Genomic DNA, 21,270 nt, shown 5'->3' with positions numbered 1-21,270 from the left:
TAACAAAGTAAAAAAATGTAATAAAACAAAAAATACTGCCGAGTGGTGGTGGCACACACCTTCAATCCCAGCACTCTGGAGACAGTGTCAGGCAGATCTCTGTGAGTTTAAGGCCAGCATGGTCTACAGAGGAAGATCCAGGACAGGCACCAAAGCTACACAGAGAAACCCTGTCTTGAAAACAAACAAACAAAAAAAAAATTATCACACTGAAGTTGACATGGCAAACCAATAGAAGGAGAAGAGCCCAAAAGAAGACACAAGAATCAGAGACCTACTTGTTCACATACTCAGGATTCCCATAAAAATACTAAGCTCAAAGCCATAACATATATGCAGAGGACCCAGAGTAGACCTGTGCAGGCCCTGTGCTTGCTGCTTCAGTCTCTGTGAGTTCATATAAGCCTTGCTCAGTTGATTTAGAGGGACTTGTTCTCCTGGTGTCCTCTGTCCCTTCTGGCTCTTACACTCTTTCCACATTCTCTTCCATGAGGATTCCCTGAGTACTGAGGTGAGGGATTTGATAGGGATATACAATGTAGGGCTGAGTGTTCCAAGGCTTCTCTCTCTCTCTCTCTCTCTCTCTCTCTCTCTCTCTCTCTCTCTCTCTCTCTCTCTCTCTCTCTCTCTCTCGTTTGGCCATAGGTCTATGTATTTGTTTCCTTCTGCTGTAGGAAGAAGCATCTCTGATGATGGTTATGTAAGGCACTGATCTATGAGTATAGCAAAAAGTCATTAGGAGTCATTTTATCACTTTTAAAAAAGACAGTAGTATTTGTTTTCCCCTAGGTCTCTGGGCCATGTAGTTTCTGGTTTTGGGTCACCCAAGTAGTGTCAAGTATGGGTTCCATCTTGTGGAGTGTGTATTAAGTCAAATCAGACATTGGTTGGTAAACCCCCTCCCCCCTCCACCGCACACACACACAAGCTTTGTGCCACCATTACCCTAGCATATCATGTAGGTAGTATACCATTGTGAATAAAGGGTTTGTGATTGTGTTGGTGTTTACATGTCTCTTTTGGTTGCCTGCAGAGTACCTTTTTGTGCCAAAGATGCAAGAACATAGTGGTGAAGGTTTTATCTGGACTCCAGCTGAACTCCTCCATGTTCAATGAGTTGTGTGTATATTATCTTCAGCATTTAGCCCTTGCTGTCAGACTGTGGAGAGCAACCTGTAGTCTTGGCAACAACCTGGGTTGTTTGGGGATTTCCATGGGACCCTCTTGGTCTACAACTCAACTGGATGTAACCAAGTCCCAGTACTGGAAGCCTTGATGACCAGTTGGAACTCTGTGTAGCTGAAGTTTTCCCCAGTCCCACTGGGGCCCAAAGCTGCTCAGACCTAAGAAAACACACAGAAGTTTATATTAATTAAACTGCTAGGCCATTAGCTCAGGCTAACTGTTTACTAGCTCTTACTATAGATTTCTATAAATCTATACCTTGCCACGTGGTTCATGGCTTACCAGTATATTTACATGTTGCTTCTCCTGGTGGCGGCTGGAAGCATCTACCCATTTAGCCTTCCTGTTCCCAAAATTCTTCTCTCTCTTTGTCCCGCTGTACTTCCTGCCTGGCTAACACATTCACAGCATACAGAAGATTCTACTGCAACTCTGTCTCCTCTATTATTTGGAGACTTCGTTAGGATCGTCTTCATATATTTTAGGAGGTCTCCACTGAACTAGGTTTTCATGCCATCCCTCAAATGCCCCTCAATTCTAGCTGTATCTCCCCACACTCCTTCACCTTCCCCACCTGATCTTCCCTTTCTAGTCCCCCTTTACTTCCAGTCCACTCATTCAATATATTCTACTTCCCCTCTCAGGAGATCCATGTGTCCCCCCTAGTCCCTTCTTCTATAGCTGACCTCTCTGGGTCTACAGATTATAGCTTTGCTATCATTTGCTCAACAGCTAATATCCACATATAAGCTAATACAAACCATATTTATTGTTCTTGTTCTGGGTTACCTCACTCAGGATGATTTTTTTTCTAGTTCCATCCATTTTCCTACAATTTTCATGATGTCATTTTTTTTTTTTGGTTTTTTTTTTTTTTTTTTTTTTTTTTTTTTTTTGGTTTTTCGAGACAGGGTTTCTCTGTGTAGCTTTGTGCCTTTCCTGGAGCTCACTTGGTAGCCCAGGCTGGCCTCGAACTCACCGAGATCCACCTGGCTCTGCCTCCCGAGTGCTGGGATTAAAGGCGTGCACCACCACTGCCCGGCATGATGTCATTTTTTTAACAGCTGAGTAATGTGTCATTGTGTAAATGTACCACATTTTCTTCATCTATTCTTTGGTTGAGGAACATCTAGGTTGTTTCCAGTTTCTGGCTATTGTGAATCGAGCAGCAATGAATATGGCTAAGCAGGTGTTCCAGTGATAGATAGAGTAAAGCATCCTTTGGGCATATGTCCAAGAGTGGTATAGCTAAATCTTGAGGAAGGTTGATTCCCATTCTTTATGAGGAACTGCCACATTGATTTCAATACTCTTCTGAGTGTATCACCTATTCCATACAATTATTGTCTGTGGAAACATAAGCACAGGTATATTTTTGTCTATGGAAACATAAATACAGACAATTTTAAATAATTTATCAAATTTAAATAAACAATAAAGAGTATTTCTATTTGAGATATTTTGAGGTTATAATTAGAGCACTTTCCCTTCCCTTTCCTCCTTCTAAGCCCTCCCATATACTTCTTGTTTTCTTTGAAATTCGTGGCCTTTCTGTTTTATAATAGTTACAACATGAATGTATTTATGTGAATATACATACATATTTCTAAATATAACCTGTTCAGTCTGTATAATATTATGGACATGTATGTTTTCAGGGATAACTATTTGGTGCTGGATAATCAGTTGGTGTGCTCTTACTTGGGGAAGACTATTTCTCCCATTCTCAGAATTTTTTACTTTCCTGCTACTTATGCAAGGCATATTCCTGGCTGCTAGTTTTTTTTATTAACTCTCAGAAAGAAACTTTATTTAACAGAACCCCTTTGTTTTCTTTAGAATCTATCTCATTGTAACTTTATTTCCTATTTTTTTATTTTTACTATTTATTTTACATTTTCACACATGTATTAGATGCATACTGACTACTTAAAACTCCCTCTTCCCTACCATCCTTATCTGCCCTCCCACCTACCCACCAATCTCTCATTCCCTCCCACTCTCTTTCTCTGTTGTTCATGCTTATTTATTGTTTTGTATAATTCACCAAAATCAACCAAGGACATCTATGTGACCATAGATTTCAAGCTATCCATTGGAGAGTGGTAGGCTTAGCATAGATCATACAACAAAAGAGAGTGATTTCTTCACTCCTAGATTCTACTAATAGCCAGTAATTCAAAGATAAATGGGAAGATACTCTGAGTCTTATCTCTTCCTTGACTAATTGTTGATAGAGCTGATCTTGTGGACCCAGTGCAGATAACTACTGTTGATGCCACTTAATTATTGCAGTAATTGTTTAGAGTCTGGGCATTTCATCCTATCTTTTCCTGTCCCTTTTCCCTCAATGTTCCTGGAGTCTTAGAGGGAGTGACATAAGTGACATATTTAGATGTGGGTCAAAATCTTGACTTATTTTCTGCATCTTTGGTAGCCAAAAGTCCCTGCATTCACAACTGTTTATTGTGAGAAGTTTCTCTGATAACACTGTAATGTAATTTTATCTATGGATATAAGAATAGATATTTATGAGTGAGTACTTAATGTGTTTTTTTTCTTTCTGGGTCTGGGTTACCTCATTCAGGATGATTTTCTTTCTAGTTCCATCCATTGCCTGCAAATTTCATGATGCCATTTTTTTAAACCACTGAGCAATACTCCATTGCGTAAAGGTACCACATTTTTTTTTTTTTTTGGTTTTTTCAAGACAGGGTTTCTCTGTGTAGCTTTGCGCCTTTCCTGGAGCTCACTTGGTAGCCCAGGCTGGCCTCGAACTCACAGAGATCCGCCTGGCTCTGCCTCCCGAGTGCTGGGATTAAAGGTGTGCGCCACCAACGCCCGGCAAGGTACCACATTTTTAAAAACCCATTCTTCGGTTGAAGGGCATCTTATTTTTTTCCAGTTTCTGGCTACTAGGAATAATGCTGCTATGAACATAGTTGAGTGAGTATCCTTGTGGTATGATTGAGCATCATTTGGGTATATGCCCAAGAGTGGTATCATTGGGTCTGGAGGTAGATTGATTGCCAATTTTCTGAGAAACCACCATACTTATTTCCAAAGTGGCTATAAGTTTGCACTCCCACCAGGAGTGGGGGAGTGTTCCTCTTACTCCACATCCTCTCCAACATAATCTGTCATCAGTGTTTTTGACTTTAGCCGTTATGACAGGTATAAGATGGTATTTCAGAATCATTTTGATTTGCATTTCCCTGATGACTAAGGTTGAACATTTCTTTAAGTATTTCTCAACCATTTGGTATCTCAGAGTCATTTTTATTTCATTTCTCTGTTGTTTGTTTTTACTCTTTTACTCTTTTGGCTCTTTGATCTTTGGGGGGCCCACCACCCAGCTACCAAATAAATCACACATGGAGGCTTATTCTTACATCCAGTTAGACCAAAGCTATTTATTGAAGATGCTTTCTTTGTTTTTTTTTAATTTTATAATGTGGAGTTATTTACCAAAAATCAGGTATCCATAGGTGCTTGGATTTATGTCTGGGTCTTCAGTTTGATTCCATTGTTCAACCTCTTTGCTTCTATGCCAGTACCATATGTTTGTTTTTCTTTTTTTAACTATAGCTGTGTAGTAGAACTTGAAATCAGGGATGGTGATGCCTCTGTAATTCTTTTTTGTACAGAATGGTTTTAGCTATCATGTTTTTTTTTTCCATATGAAGTACTGTTCTTTCAAGGTCTTTAAAGAATTGTGTTGGGATTGTGATGGTGACTGCATTGATTCTGTAGATTGCTTTTGCTAAAATGGCCATTTTTGCTATGTTAATCATACCAATCCATAAACATGGGAGATCTTTCCATATCATGATATCTTCTTCAGTTTCTTTTTCAAAGACTTGAAGGTATTATTGTATAGTTCTTTAACTTGCTTGGTTAGAGTTACACCAAGATATGACAGATTCTGTTTTACTAGAGGTTATAGGTCTGTTTAAATTTCTTAACTGATCTTGATTTAACTTTGATAAGTGGTTTGCATCTAAAAAATTATCCATTTCCTTTAGATTTCCAATTTAGTATAGTACAAGTTTAAAGTATGTCCTTATGATTCTGTGAATTCTCATGGTGCCTGTTATGTTCTCCCTTTCTTTTCTAATTTTGGTAATTTGGAAATTCTTTCTCTGTCTTTTAGTTAATTTGTCTCAGGTTTTGTCAATCATACTGATTTTCTCAAAGAACTAACTCTCATTGATTGCATAATTTTGCTTTTTTGGTTCTGTTTTATTGATTTCAGGCCTGATTCTGATTATTTCTTGCTGTATACTCTTTTTGGTTGTGCTGTTAAGTTGCTAGCAGGGGAATCTTCAATTTTCTTAATGTAGGCACTTGATGCTGTGAACTTGCCTCTTAGAACCACCTTTATTGTGTCCCATATGTTTGAGTATGCTGTTTTCATTTATAATTCAATTTTAGAAAATATTTAATTTCTTTCTTAATTTATCTTTTGACCGATATTTCATTCAGAAATGAGTTGTTTGGTTTCTATGAATTTGTAAGCTTTCTGTTGTTTTTCTTGTTCATATCCATTTTTATTCCCTTGTGGTCAAATAGGTTGTAGGGTGTTATTTCAATTTTCTTGTGTTTGTGGAGACTTGCTTTGTGTCTAAATATGTGGTCAGTTTTCAAGAAAGTTCCAGAAAAAAAGTGTATTCTTTTGTGTTTGGGTGAAATGTTCTGCAAATACCTGTTAGGTCCCTTTGTTTTATAATGCTGGTTAAATCCAGCATTTCTCTGTTTAGTTTTTGTCTTATTGACTTGTTCATTGGTGAGAGTGGGGTATTGAATTGTCTCTCACTGTCAGTGTGTGAAAGTCAATATGTGATTTAGGCTTCAGTAATGTTTCTTTTACAAATGTGGGTGCCCTTATATTTGAGCCATACATAGATGTTAAGAATTGTAATGTATTGCTTAATTTCAGTTTTATCATGTAATGTCTTATTTTCTCTATCATGATTAGATTTTTTGCTAGGTATAATCTGAGCTGGCATCTGTGGTCTCTTAGAGTCTGTAGAATATCTGTCCAGGCTTGTTTGGTTTTTTGAGTCTCCATTGAGGAGTCAGGTGTTATTCTGCCTTTATATGTTACTTGGTCTTTTTTTTACCTTGCAGTTTTTATTAATATTTCTTTTCTTTGTATGTCTAATGTTGTTAGGTTGTGTTTCTATTCCTATTCTTAGTTTTTGTCTTTTCATGGTGTCTCAGATTTCCTGGCTTTTTTTTCTCCAGGGTTACTTAAGATTTCACATTTTCTTTGACATTAGTGCCCAATTTTTTCTGTCATGTTTTCAAGGCTCATGATTCTCTCTTCCATCTCCTGTGTTTTGTCGGTAAGACTTTCCTCTGAGGTTCCAGTTCAAGTTCCTGAAATTTTCATTTCCAGATTTCCATCAGTTTGCATCCTTTATTGGTTCTTTTTCCACTTTCAGGACTTGATCAGTTTTATTTATTTTTCCCGACACTGTGTGTTTAAATTTCATTAAGTGACTTATTCATTTTCTTGTTACAGATATCTATCATATCCATAAAGGCTATTTTATGGTCTTTGTTTTTTGCTCCAGGCATGTTGCAATACGCAGGTCCTGCTGTAGTGGAGTAGCTGGGTGCTTGTGGAGACCTGTTGTGGTAGCTGTTATTGATTGTATTTATTTTATGGTGCCATCTAGACATCTGGGGTTGTGAAGACAGTAATTGTAGGTGCTAATAACTGGTCTTGTCCTTGTTGGGTATGTGTTCCATTGCATGGTTTCTGTTGCCCTCTCTGGTTTGTACACAGTGTGGTAGCTGTGTGTTGCTTGTAAGAAAATCTTCTTTGATCCTGGTAAAATTCTGTTATAATTACATAGACAGTCTATGAAATTGCTTTATTCATGAACTTTAAAAGGCAAGGTCTTAGTAAATTAAATTATGCATTATACGTGTCATGTTTTTATAGTTTAAATTTCCTTAATTCATATTACATAATGATAAAAGCAATGTATTGCAAGTGGGTGTATTTATTATATGTACATGGCTAAGATAATCTAAAAATCAATTATTGATTATAATTTATTTTTGTGTGTGTACCTGCATATGTGCACATTTGTACCATAGTGGACATGTGGACATCAGAGGACAACTTGTGGAAACTGGTTCTCTCCTTCCACACTGTAGGTATTGGTCATAAAAGTCAGGTCTTTCGGCTTGAGAGCAAACATCTTTATATACTGAGCTATCTCATTGGATCCCTTTATCATAATTTTTATAAAATAATCTGTTGACAAATTATGTTTAGTCATAGGTAGTTTGTGAAGTATTTTAAGAGACAAGCACAAATATACTTCCTTTTTCTTTTATATAATTCTTGTTTGGCTTTCTTCCTTCCTATTTCCTTCCTTTTTAGGAAACTTGAGATTAATGAATTAATAAGTGAATAGGAGAGATTGTTTGTTGCCAAGAAAACCTTGTTTTTTTTTTTTACAGATTTCTTGAAAAGTATTAGTTTAATCACATCCAGTTTAACTGTTTGTTGGCATATGTGGTAAAAAATGTTACTTTCTGAGTGATTCTGTGAAAAAATTATTAACTTGTAATTCAGTTAAACATCCAGGAAAAGGAAAGCAGCTTAACCAACTGTTTTACAATGCTATCACAAGTCACTGCATATATGTATATGTATATGTATGTATATGTGTATGTGTATATGTATATATTCTTTGAGAATTTCTTATGTGCTTTGGTTATATTCATTATCAGTTCCTCAACTCTTTCCAGATCCACTCCTCTTCCCTACCCACCTAATGTATCCTTTTTATTGCCATGAAGGCTAACTTAAGAAGTGCAAATATCCTCAGATGTATGCCATTTTACCCGAGTTGTCCACTTCTCAGGGACTACACTCGTAGTGGAAACTGTCCCTGCCTCTCCCAGAACTAGATAGTTGGCAGTAGATCTCCCACTAGAGGTGGAACCATATGACCAACTCCCCTTTTCTTGCTGAAATTTGGACAGGCTTGGACTTGCACATACTGTTAGTCACCACCATTGTGAGTTCAAATGTATACAGGGCCCTGCTGTGTCCAGATAACGCTGTTTCCTTATAGTCATACATCATCTCTAGATCTCATTCTTCCCCCCTCCTCAATGATCCCTCAGTCTTTGGAGGAGAAGGTGTGGCATCTACATTTTATTTGGGGTTGAGCATTCTATAGTCTTCTATTCTCTTCTTATTAGCAAGTTGTGAGTCTCTATGTTACTCAACATCTACAACTAATAGTAGCTTCTCTGATGAGATTGAGAGATGTATTATTCTATGGGCATAATATAAGTCATTAAGAGTTAGTTTAATACTATGTATATTTAGTAGAATAATGTAGTTAAGTTCTTTCCTAGGTTGTATGATCTGTCTGGCCATAGGTTTTTGGGCTCATAATGGTTCCGGTTTTAGTTTAATTACTCTCATGATGTCAGTTTCACTATTACACTCAAGCCAGTCATTTATCGTAGTTCATAGGGCTCATGACTATGTAAGATTAATGATTGCTTTTTTTCTTCTTGTATCATACACAGCATCTTCCAGTACTATGAAAGCTACACAGTTTTAATGTCTAATCTATTAGGGTCATGGTTAGATTTTTTCTGTGTTAATGAGTTAAAATATATTTCACGCTTTTTCCTCTATAAATCATGGGGTATCAAGTGTTACATTGAGGATCTTGATCCATTTGATGTTGAATTTTGTACAGTATGAGAGCTAAGGATAAATTTTAATTCTTCTACACATAGCTATCCAGTTTGATAAGTAGCATTTGCTAAAGTTAGCTGTCTTTTCTCCAATATTTTATGTGTCTTTTAATCTACTTGTGGGACTTCTAGCGGTAGAAGCAGGCCCTGTCCCTAACATTTTAGTTGGCATCCAATAACCTATTCCTCATACTGGGTTGCCTTGCCCAGCCTTAACACAGCTTAGTCTTACCTCAACTTAAAATGCCATGCTTTGTTGACACCCATGGGAGGCCTGACTGTAGCTGAAAGTTTTCCTGTGTTCCACCTGGCTCATAGTCAGGACAAATCTCTCTTACCCACCAGTTCTGCAGTCACTCGGACCCAAATAAACACACACAGGCTAATACTATTTTTAAACTTTGACCATGGCAGGCTTCTTGTTATCTAGTTCTTATATCTTAAATTAACCCATGACTATTAATCAATGTATCACCACATGTTCTGTGGCTTTACCTGCATTCCATTACATGTTGCTCCTTGGGCTGCTCCTGGCACCTTCTCCCCTTCTGCTTTCTTCCTACCTCTATCTTTTAATTCCCCACCTGCCTCTAAGCTGCCTTGCCATAGGTCAAACAGCTTTATTTATCAACCAATCAGAGCAACACATATACACAGCGTATAGAAAGACATTCCCCCATCACTTACCCTTTTCTGGTCTAAACAAAAGGAAGGTTTTAACCTAAACCTATTAAAATTACATATAACAACAGTTATCAAGCAACAATTACAGTTACAATATCTCGTCTATTTATATTTTGTAAAATCAAAGACAAATTTTCTATCTATCCTGTATTTTTGAGTCCAAGGTTTCATATCTACCTTATCTCCTATCAAAACCAAGGAAAACCATAATTACAACGATCTAGCCTTCAACTACATCAAAGACCTCAGAAGGATACAATATTATGTAAGTAAACCAGAAGAGCATTGTAAGCAACTTCCAAAAATCTAGAATGGCAGAGACATCTGCCTGTCGGTAAAGTCATCCAAAGTTCCTCTGCAATGTTGGGGCATCCATCTTCAGCCCACAGGCCTAGAGTCTCTCGGTCACTTCTTCCTGTGTCCTGTAGAATGTCTGGCAGTTTCTTCTGTGAAGCTGAAGGACCATCTCATCTTGCAAATTTCAGTGGTCACATTCCTATGGTTCTTGCATGTTCAGTTGATAAAATATTTGTCAGGTAGTCCAGGCAAGAACAGGCTCTTGTCCAGATGGCTATTTTTGCCAAGAAGAAGATAAACTCCTTATGTAGTGTCTTTGATACCCATTTTTCTCTTTGATGTAAATCAGTGCTGACAGGAGCAGACATGTCTCATTGTTCAGAAAGGCTAAGTTTTTAAAACATTTTAAATGCCTTTGAAGTGTTTGAAGATTACCTGCCTAACTGAATTATATCTATGTATACCTAGAAAACTTAACATGACTATAAGTTTGACTATCATAGAAGACTAATTATTAATCTGTATTTAAATTAAAATTCAAACATAATATCTTAAATAAGAGTAGAAATATATATACCATATAATAAAATTAACTCTAAATTTGTATCAATAAACTAAAATCCATAGCAGTGTAAAACAAATTGTTCTTTAAAAGTGGATTCAATAATCTACCCTCTCATCCTATCATATCTATATCATTGTCCTTTTCTGAACAGAAACAGAAGAGAAGTGGATTGGGAGGGTGGAGGAGAGATCAGAGGAGGGAAGGGAAGAGAAACTGCAATTGGGATGCAAAATAATTGAATAAATTTAATTAATTAAAAAATTAGGTGAGTTATAAGTGTGCATAATTATTTTGAGATCCTCCATTCCATTCTCTTTGGTGTTACCTGATTTTATGCCAGTTTCATGATATTTTTACTATTATAGCTGTGGAGTATAACTTGAAACCTGGAATGTTGATGTCACCAGTAGTTTTGTTGTTGCTGTTCAGGATTGTTTTGGTGATATTTGTATTTATATAAATATGCATTCAAATTGATACCTTTTTCCTTGTGCTGTTCTCCCTAATCCATTTATCAAGGGAAATCAGAGAGCAAAGTGATACATCTGTGTTCATGCAAGATATGTGCACGCACACACACACACACACACACACACACACAAAAAAAAAAAAAAAAAAAAAAAAAAAACACTGACGAGGAACTAGTGATTTAGTCAAAGTAAGAAAGATGGCATATATATTGGCCCAAACTGGAAGTGAACAGTGTGATTTTTCTGACTCTTGGAATAGTGTTTTTTAATACCATATTCATTGTATTTTTTCAGAATGAATTTCTTAAAATACTGAGATTTCAAATAAAAATGTTGCTAAAACATTTTAATTTCTGTTATCTTAATGCAGGCAATTGAATTAGTTATACTTATAAAATGGAGAAACAGAATTCTAAATATTTGATTTTAAAATGACTTTTGCTTTTATTAATGAAAATAATACTATCATCATTATACATTTTTTTTTACTCTGAGTAAAAGATGTTCTGACTACTGTAATCCATTTTCATTCTTTTCCAATTTTCACACTTTTGTATTGTTTAACATTTCATAATTTTTCTATTGTCTTACTATTATTTGTGTAATTTTCTTCAGTGGCAAATTTAACCAATGTTGCATATTAACTTTAGAATACCTTTTAAGAAGTATTAATATTGAAATAGTAATACTTTCTGTATCCAAAAGAATACATGTGGCATGTTACAGTTTTTCAGAGAAAAGATAGTTTTGTAAAACCTTAGGAAGAAAAATTCAAATTCTAGTAATAGATATTTTTATTAAGATATACATTTTTTTTTCATTAGAACACTGAAAGATGCAACCTATTAGTTAATTCTGAATCTTTGAACCCCTTTCATAATAGTAGTAATAGATGTCCAAGTTTGAAAATGGTGCATGCATATTATATTTAAAAACATCAGTCTATCTTGCATAACACCATTTTAAAATGAGGGATGTACAAGTGCTCTAGACAGATGATTAAAATTATATTCAGTTATTCTGAGCCTAACAGAATTGGCTTAATTATATCAAGAGGAAGTACAGAGAGATGAAAATCTATAATGAATAAAACCATATCTAGTCTGCCAGTTATATTGGTATGGAAGACATATATTTCAGGAACATTTAATATGTCACCTTGACCAACTAGAATTTTAATTTTTAAACTTTGTCCTCTGTAACCTTTACAACTAAACATTCTTTTTAGTAGAGAATAAGCATTTTCTATAGAGACTACAGTGTTTGTGGCATCATTATTCCCAGAAGCACAGCACTTATGTGTCATTACTTGACATATAAAAAGGAGAAAATTCATATAATTGATTTTTAGATATATACAATCTTACACACTAATACAGAAAATAAAAACAAATATAGCTTTCACTTTTTTCTTTTTAAGGTCTCTGATGGCCACTCTGATGATTAACATTTGGGCAACTGCCACAAAAAAAAAGAAAGAAAGAAAAGAAAAAGAAAAAGAGAAAGAAAAGAAGGAAGGTAGAAAAGAAGGAAAAAAGAAAAAGACATTTTATCTGACATCCAAATAGAGAATTGAGTGGTTTGACATGATGAAATAGAATTTTTTTGAGGCAATTATCAATTTAATGAAAATGTACCAGTGAAAGCTAAACTTGTTATGTCTAATTGGGGCGTGAAGAGAAACAATTAAAAGAAGAAAAAGTAAATATAAATATGGACAGAGCTTCTTGCTTTTATTTACTTTCTTCAAATACTGATCTCTAGAATGTTTTTACAGAAATTTTTGAAAAAAGTTTGATCCACTCTAAAATCAAAATATTCTACTTAGTAGGTGTTCTGTAATGTACATCCTTTCTCAGAATATTCAAATTTCTTTTAAGATTAAAGTCTTGCTTAAAGACTTGACAAATATTTTTTATTCTATGACTTATTTTTAAATATTTAATCTTCTTTCATACATTTCATGCCAACCACAGTTTCCCCTCCTTCCACTCCTCCCACCCCCATGGATTAAATACTGATTTCTTAGTTTTTGCAGGTTTGTTGGTCTTCTGTACCAGTCTTGCTTCAAGGGGACATTTTTTTTAATTTTATTTTATTTTACAATACCATTCAGTTCTACATAACAGCCACAGATTCCCTTGTTCTCCCCCTTTCTGCCCCCCTCCCCTTCCCCCCAGCCCACCCCCCCATTCCCACCTTCTCCAGGGCAAAGCCTCCCTCAAGGGGACATTTTGATCTTGTTCAGATACAGTTCTGTCATGGGTATGATGTGACCAACACTAGATTTGGCAATGAGTGAAACATGCTGTTCTTTTTATCTTATTTCGAATAACTAGAATTTGATAATAAATATTTACACTTTCTTGCTTATTAAAGAGAAAGTATTCATTGTAAGTGTTGAATAAAAATGTTGTTGATTTAAATAATTTAATGATTATCTTTTAAAGCATACCTAAATTACTGGGTGTGGAGGGGCATCTCCTCAGTAATTTGTATTACATCTTCCTGACTACTAAAACTTTAGCATCTTTTAATGTATTTCATTAAAGACTACCAGTATCTTATGTGAAAAATATCTACTCAAGTCATTGATCGATTTTTAAAACTGTAATAACTTTATTTTACCTTATTTGTTTATTTTATTTTTTAATATTTTATTATTTAATATTTTAAAGTTTATGTGTGTTTGTATGAATGTGAGCATACATATACCATGGCACAAGTATCAGAGTAAAATTTCATGTTGCAATCCATGCCTTACATTTCATTTGAGACAAAGTCTCTTGTTTACCTCTGTGAGTATACCAGGATAGTTGGCACAGGAACTTCTTGGGATTCTTCTGTCTTCCTCTCCCACCTCCCAGTAGGAACACTGGAATCACATATGCATGCTATGGCATTATGTTTTTACATGGTTTCTGGAGAGCTGAACATAGATATTCATTCTTGCATCACGTCATCACTTTACCCTCCTAGTCAGCCTCTGAGCCCAAGGTGTAGTAGCCTTTGCTTACATTGAATTCATGATCCTCAACAATCAACAAACATTTGTTAAATAGTAATTGTCTATAATTCTGGTTTTTTAAATATGGAAATACAAATAATTTCTCACAATTCATATGATCTCAGCAGATAAAACATTCAGGGCAGAAAATGAAGCTACTTTATAATGACTTAAAGATGTAAATATAATAAGTGGCTATTGTAGTATTGTAGCTTAGTATTGAAAAAAGGCTTCTCTGCAGATTACTACCAGGCTATTGTGCATCTCTGTTATAATGCATTGTTCTACTCTGGTATTCAAGCACACCATCTTCTCAGATATTTTAAATATCTGCTATTTATAGTAAAATTAATATGTGAGGTAACAAAAATAAATTAGATATATAGCTCTTCCTAGGAGCATATTTAGGTCCTTTGGGAGTATTTCCAGGAGAATTAAATATGTCCTTAGATGAAGAAAAAGGTCACACTTCCTTTAGAGAGAATACAGTTCCATATCAAACCTTATCTCTTTACAAACAGAGTACAGCTAGATTTTCGCTCCTGTTTCATCTCTCACCTAAGTCCATGAGTTCTAAACATAAATGATTAAATGTTCACGTCTGGTGAGCTTTTAGAGTGCCAAATGTTTAGAATAGAGTGGCAAGATTACTTTGTTTTCCGTTTTTATCTTTACTAAGAAATTAAGAGAAAAGCAAAAAGAATTTAAAGAAAATAAAATGAAAAAATTACTTGGTTAATGATAGAAGCTTCAGGGTAAAGTGTGATCAGAATATTACCAATGTCAATCTATTAGAATCAGGAATGAATTCAGCTTGCTTTAAATTAGTCAGAAATTAAAGAATTTTGCTGTACCACATTCACAATACTTAAAAAAGAAATGATTTTTTTTATTTCCCTTTAAAGTGTTCAGAGGTTTATGATTTAAAAGTACATAGAAAAATTTTAACAATTCAATTAATTTCAGTTGTGCAAAACCATACAAATTTGTCTCTTTTATGAGTTTATGTAAACTGCTGAACAGAAATTGAGGATAAATGATTATTTGTGACATTGAAAATGAGATAATGGATCTCTTTTTAGATGTAGTACTTTGTAGTCTGGCCATTGTATTGCGACCCTGCCAGAATTCACTGAGAACATCTTAATAGACATCTCAATTCTTCCTATTGCACTTCAGGAAAATATGCTGAGCAATTTTCTTAATGAATCTCTAGATTCTATACTGACAGTGGAATTGTCAGAAATAGTTGTTTGAAGTGGCTCATCACTGAGATAATATATGTAGTGGTAATTTCATATTGCCAGCTTAAGACCAATGAAACTCACCTGAATTAATACATAAAGTTCTGCTTCCATATCATGAAATGACATTCAGAGACAACCATTGTAATTCACCTTCATAAGGTGGGCAGTTAGTATTTACATTCTAACTAGTTAGTGTCTAGTGTTTCTTTTAATGGATTGAGATATTTTCCCCCATTGCAAAAAAAATGACACATGTACATAAAAGAGTATATCTCCTGATATTCATTAGGCAAACATGTCTCAATCATGCACAAACTTTGAGAGATCTATGGTTTACAAATATTTAAGTTTGATCTGAGATGTGATTATCTCTTGGTTTCTTATTTTTACTGTCAGATTATTAGTGTGCATGCTTACTTTCTTGAAACAGATCTCTGTTTCTTAAAGATTATCCTTTGCTTTTCTAGCATGCCTCATAGTACTTAACAAAGTACAGTAGTTGCTAAGTCAATTTTTTGTAGATTGATTTATTAATAAAGGAATACACATTTAAGGCAGTGGTAGAGCATTCCTTCTACTTCAGATAGCTTCAAGACTTTTAGCCAGTTATTTTTGAGATAGTGTTACATTTTATTTCCTAGCATAGTCTGTAAATTATATGAAGCACAGGCCTGTCATGAACTCATGGTCCAATTGCCTCAGTTTCTGAGTGCTGGAATTACAGTATCATGCCAGAACACTCAGTTTCTCTGAGGATTTCTGATATGTTGAAGTTTGAGAACAACTGTATTAGTTATAACTGAAAAAAAAGAAATAGTTAAAACAATACCAGCAAGTTGGCTAATTGTAATATTACCAGTAATGCCATATATACCGTGTGTGTGTGTGTGTGTGTGTGTGTGTGTGTGTGTGTGTGTGTGTGTTTGCTGTTGTTGTTTTTTAGTCTTTTGCTCTTCTGGGAGCCTGCCACCCAGCTGCCAAATAAATCATACATGGAGGCTTATTTTTAATTATAAATGCTTGGCCTTAGCTTGAATTATTTCTAGCCACCCCTTAACTTTAATTATGCCATCTATCTTTTGCTTCTGGGCTTTTTTTTTTTTTACCTTTTTCTATTTCTATATATCTTTTCTTTCCTTCTTTTCTATTTACTTTTTTTTCATTTTACATCCCAACCACTGTTCCCCATCCCATCCCCCATTCACTCCTCATGGGGTAAGGCCTCCCTTGGTAGTCAACACAGGCTGGCATACCAAGTTGGGGCAGTACTAAGTCCCTCCCCCCTGCATCAAGGCTGAGTAAGGCATCCCACCATAGGGAATGGGCCCTAAAAAGCCAGTTCATGTACCCAGGATAGATCCTGGTCCCATTGCCAGGGGCCCCATGAACAGATCAAACCACACAATTGTCACTCACATTCAGGGGGCCTAGTGTGGTCCCATGCAGGCTCCCTAGCTGTCAGTCCAGAGTCCATAAGCTCCCACTAGCTCGAGTCAGCTGTCTCTGTGGTTTTTCCCATCATGATCTTTACTCCCTTTGCTACTGAAGTCCCTCTTTCATTCTTCAACTGAACTCCAGGAGCTGGCCAAGTACTTGGCTGTGGATCTCTCCATCTGCTTCCATCAGTTGCTGGATGTAGGTTCTATGATGACAATTAGGGTAGTCACCTATCTGAGTACAGGGGAAGGCTAGTTCAGGCACCATCTCCCCCACTGCTAGGAGTCTTAGCTGGGGGCATCCTTGTGAGTTCCTGGGGATTTCCCTAGCACCAGGTTTCTCCCTCATCCCATACTGCCTCACTCTGTCATGATATCTCTAGGTAACATGCATGGATCACCCCAGGAAGGGGAAACAGTTAAGATCTCTTAGACAAACTGAGAGGGGGGAATAGAAGAGTGGATGTGGGGGGTGGGAACATAAGGGATCAAGATGGCCGAGTTGGGGAGGGATGGAGAGAGCAATGAAAGAGATATTTTCTTTCCTTCTTACTTTGTGTCTGCGTGGCTGGGTGACTGGTCCCTAGCATCCTCCTCTCCTTGTTCTCTGGTCATGAAAGCCAAGCATTAAGCTCCAAGCCTGGTAGGAGGTGCATATTGGGAACTGCTTTCAACCTTCCTATCTGTAGGAAGCTGATGCTTGAACTGATGCAAGCAATTTTTTTCCTTAGGTTTCTAAGTTCTCTCTGCTCAAGGGCTTGCTGTAAGGCAGAAACTCTTAAAGGAGCCTTGAAATTAGAGCCTATGTTGGTACAGCTAAAATGTTGTTGGTTGTTTAACTCTTTGGCTCTTTTGGGGAGCCTGCCACCCAGTTCCCAAACAAATCACACACTGAAGCTTATTCTTACTTATAAATGCCTGGTCTTAGCTTGGCTTGTTTCTTGCTAGTTTTTCTTTCTTTCTTTTTTAAATTTCAAACTCTCATTTATTAGTTGTACCACTCAATCTTAAAAAAAAGAAAAAGAAAAGAAAAACCGGCTCCAAAGCTAGTCTTACACCATTCTTTACAAAAGGAGACTGTTCCTTCTAACCTCACCCACCCACACCACAATCTCAAAACACTTCATTTAATTGTCTTGGTCATGTACATTTCCAAGATGAGATTTTATATTTCGCTTCCACAGCTTCTGATTATCGGAAAAGCCATGCTTTCCTTTATTAAAGGAGTTTGGTCCAGCCGATGTTGGTGTGTCCCTTCCAATATTCTTCATCCTTATCTTTGCTTCTGGAGGCATTTATTCTGGTTCACTATCTTCATCTTCATTGAAAGCTGCTGCTACTGCAAGGGTTTTTGGAGCAAGAGTTGGAACTGTTTCCTTAGGATTTGATACAAGTTTGATGGATATGGCTGATGCTTTCTTTGTCGTCTAACTACCTATGGCAAATCCAAACTTGGAGATCTTTGTAGGCTTTGTTGGGAGGTCTTCAACTTCTTCGTCAGCTGATCGCTTTTCAGTGCTGCAATTGGAACTTTCCCCTCCATTACTGGAAGAAACAGTCTTAGTTTTCACAGGTTTTTCTGCTTCTTCTTCAGGTCCTCCGGCTTCTCCTCTCCTGCCTTCCCGTCTGCCATCTTCCCTGCCTCGGCCTCCCGCTCGCTAGGTTTTCTTAATGTTAATTTATCTCATCTACCTTTTGCCTCCAGGATTTTTCCTTTTTTTACTTCTGTATATCTTACTTTTACTCATGTTCTATGGCTGTCTGTGTGAATGGGTGGCTGGGTCCTGAAGTTCTTGTCTTCTCTCTCACTCCTCGAACTTTCTTCTTTTTTTCTCCCAGATTTCTCCTTTTATTTATTCTCTTTGCCTGCCAGCCCTGCCTATCCTTTCTCCTTCCTTGGTATTCAGCTCTTTATTAGACTATTAGATATTTTAGACAGGAAAAGTAGCACAGCTTCACAGAGTTAAACAAATGCAACATAAAAGAATGCAACACATCTTTGCATCATTAAAACAAATGTTCCACAGCACAAACAAATGCAACACATCTTAAAATAATAATTCTACAAGGTATGTGAGTATATGTGTGTGTGTGTGTGTGTGTGTGTGTGTGTGTGTGTGTGTGTGTGCGTGCGCGCGCGCACTGTATGTACAGGTGCATGTTCTTCTGCTTGCATATGCACAGGCCTAAAGAGGATAGCAGGTGCCTTTTATCTATCCACCAGAGGCTTGTCATTTCACTTAAGTTGGCTGGCCTACAAGCTCTCAGGATTCATCTGTCTCTACTCCACAATATTTGGGTTAAAGACACGGGCACAGCCATTCCCTAAATTTATGTGGGTGCTGGAGATTTGCAACTAGAACATTTGTTTCACAGCAAGTGCAGCAACTTACTGAGCTATTTCCTTAGCCCATGGATACATATCTTTAACTTTTCTATCAGTATTAATAGTTGTTTCCTATGAAATATACAATTTTATCACAAAGGCATTATATAAATGTTTAAGAATCTGAAGTTTCTTAAGAGGAATACTGTGTATGAACATTGATATGGAGTACAATTCTTGTGAGAGAAATGCATAAAATATAAGGAGCAGAACAGAACTTTCTTTAAATTTAGTCTATCAGAAATGCTCTATGGTTGAATCTTAAGAAAGGGTGTGTGATCAATTAATGATATCTAACAGGAGTAAGAAAAGGACAGTTGCCATGTATTTGCCTTCCATACTTCTGACAAAACATTTAGAAAAAATGGAGTCTAGAAAACAGCTTTTAGAAACAAACATGCTTTGGGCAACTGTTGGTATCATACACAATATTATAGAGATGCCACAAATACATTGGTAAAACTATTTTCAGTAACCTTTACAGAATGTCACATTATGATGTTCTGTCTTCTAAAGAAAAGAAATTACATAGAAAATATGTTCAGTGTGTATATTTAAAGGCCTACATTGCTGAGTTATTTATTTTTTATTGTGAGGACACAATTTTTCTCTATTTAAAGACTTAGTTCTGTTACAGTGTCACAGATTTTATTTATTTGTGATATCTACTTTATGATTTACTGGATGAATTTCTACTGCATCTAAATTCTAGAGACATTTAACTGATGCTTCCAGTTTTAGCAGGTGTTAATTGCCTGTAGCTCTTCATCTAGGAATAGGGCCTTGTGAGATTTTCCATATCCATGTTGGCTATTAACTGTCATTGTGCCACCATATTGTTAAGATTTCATGAGTTTAACATCCTGCCATTTCATAGGAAATTTCACAGTCCTCAGGCTCTTATAATCTAAAAGACAGTATTTAATAGTAGATGTTCTTATCCTTTGGCTCTTACAGTTTTTCTGTACCCTCTTCTGCAGTATCCCCAAGCCTTTTATGTAGGGATTGTACTGTAGATGTTTCAATTGGGGATGGATACCCCACAGTAACCTGTTCTCTGCATTTTGGCCAGTTGTAGATGCCTGCGTTAGGCTCCACCTGTTGCAAGAAGAGAAGCTTCTTTGATGATAGATGAGAACTGCAATCATTTGTGGTTATAAGGCAAGCGATTTAGAATGCAGGTGGGAATTTTACTGGTTTAGAAAAGAGGTAGTAGTACATATATTATTTGGGAATTAGGAAACTAGAATTAAAATTTACACAAACACATGTGCTCAGTCATATATAAGAAAACATTTAAAAATAATACCAGACCAGAAAGAAGGCTTGACAGTAAAGAACTCTTGCTCCTCTTGTAGAAGACATAGAGAACTGGAGTTCTATTCCCAGTACTTCTATTGAGTAACACACAACCTCCTATAACTCCAGCTCCCGGGAATCTGACACCCTCTTTGGGGTTCTACAGGGACCCATAGGCATGTGTGCATACATATGTGTATATATACACAGATATGCATAAAAGAATAATTTTTAAAAGCAATATTGATCATATAACTTGTGAATAAATTTTATTGATGGAAAGCTCTTGGGACAAAGTGATACAAGATATAAATGGAAATTCTAAGTAGGTGTGAGTGTGTGTGCCATGAGGATCATATTGGAAAAACATACATGTTTACAATGATAACATTATATTTGATTTTAATTTTCACTCTTGGTAGTAATTTAAACATTGAAAATATGGCTGTGAGAAAGCATATCAAAATACAGATGGTTTTACAATCTGGAAACATGCATGCCAGATACTGTGAGCAAAATTTCTGCCTTTAATTGATGTTGTTGCTTTGAAGTGGTATACTGATTGACTGTGGAAATTTAAACATGTTTTTCTTCATGTGAAATGTCTCCTTGGATATTTGAGATTGATTTTCTTATTCAAGACTATGCTTCATTTATTCAGTCTTTATTCTTCCTTAAAGAAATAGACATAGCTAGAAATAAGTTAATCAGAAATACGTTAGTTAATGGCTTAAAGGATTGCACACACAAAGGAAGACCAAAACAGAACATACTTGCTTTGTTCAAAATTAAGTGATCCAAATGTACAGGTTATGAGTTGATAAATCTTTTGATCCTGTTCTAAGTTCAAATGTTTTATCTAATTTATATACTTTCTTAGGAAATTTCAATGAAATAGTATGTAAAAGGAAAGGTAAACAATTTTATCATGTGGGAAAAATTAAATTTTACTAT

The 21,270-nt window shown here is 36.0% G+C and overlaps 1 protein-coding gene and 1 pseudogene across 4 annotated transcripts in view; one reads left to right on the top strand and one right to left on the bottom strand.

Annotated features, from left to right (window-relative positions):
* LOC102912650 (connector enhancer of kinase suppressor of ras 2-like) overlaps positions 1–21,270 on the top strand; it is a 410,055-nt gene that overhangs the window by 28,895 nt on the left and 359,890 nt on the right. The window lies entirely within an intron of this gene.
* LOC102918154 (PEST proteolytic signal-containing nuclear protein pseudogene) lies at positions 17,745–20,080 on the bottom strand (annotated as a pseudogene).

Source organism: Peromyscus maniculatus, chromosome X (assembly GCF_049852395.1).
Source record: "Peromyscus maniculatus bairdii isolate BWxNUB_F1_BW_parent chromosome X, HU_Pman_BW_mat_3.1, whole genome shotgun sequence".
Lineage (NCBI taxonomy): Eukaryota > Metazoa > Chordata > Mammalia > Rodentia > Cricetidae > Peromyscus > Peromyscus maniculatus.
This window is presented reverse-complemented; position numbering and strand designations above follow the sequence as displayed.